The sequence below is a fragment of the Eurypyga helias genome, unplaced genomic scaffold, assembly GCF_000690775.1.
Source record: "Eurypyga helias isolate BGI_N326 unplaced genomic scaffold, ASM69077v1 scaffold30, whole genome shotgun sequence".
Classification (NCBI taxonomy): Eukaryota; Metazoa; Chordata; class Aves; order Eurypygiformes; family Eurypygidae; genus Eurypyga; species Eurypyga helias.
The window spans coordinates 19,519-20,237 of record NW_010227362.1 but is presented as its reverse complement, the minus strand read 5'-3'; positions in this window follow the sequence as shown (position 1 = coordinate 20,237).

Here is a 719-nt window from a genome sequence, read left to right as displayed (position 1 = left end):
GGTTTATGACTTCTCAACAGAGCCAAGGATTTCTGTATCAGCAAGGTTTATTTCTGAGAGAGGTGTTTTGTTTTAAAGTGGCTGCATGGGCCTGAAAGATTGCATAAGCTTTCAGAGAATTTCAATCCTCATGCAGTCCAAACAACTCAGAACCCTGCTTTCCCCTTCCCTCCCATCCCTCACAGAGCCTTGCCCTCTCCTCTCGCCTGGAGTAGGCTGGATTTTGGTGCATGTGAAGGTGAAATCAGCTCTTTCAAAAATCTCACCATGTCAACTTCTCTCTCTCTGCAAAAGCCACCAGCTCATCAGCGCTTCGGCTGTTCAAACACTTTGTAATTGCGTCGTAGGGCTGCTGTGTGGGAAGCTATGCGCTGACAAAACGCGACGTCTCTGAAGATGTAAGAGTGAAGGATAAAAGGGAAAAGCAGGACTTTTAATAGAAACATTAGTCATAGTTAAATTGCAGTGCCGTGCCGCTGCGCTGCTAGCTGCTTTGTGTCTCTAAAAATACCTTCGGCTGTTCAAACACTTTGTAATTGCGTCGTAGGGCTGCTGTGTGGGAAGCTATGCGCTGACAAAACGCGACGTCTCTGAAGATGTAAGAGTGAAGGATAAAAGGGAAAAGCAGGACTTTTAATAGAAACATTAGTCATAGTTAAATTGCAGTGCCGTGCCGCTGCGCTGCTAGCTGCTTTGTGTCTCTAAAAATACCCTCTAGT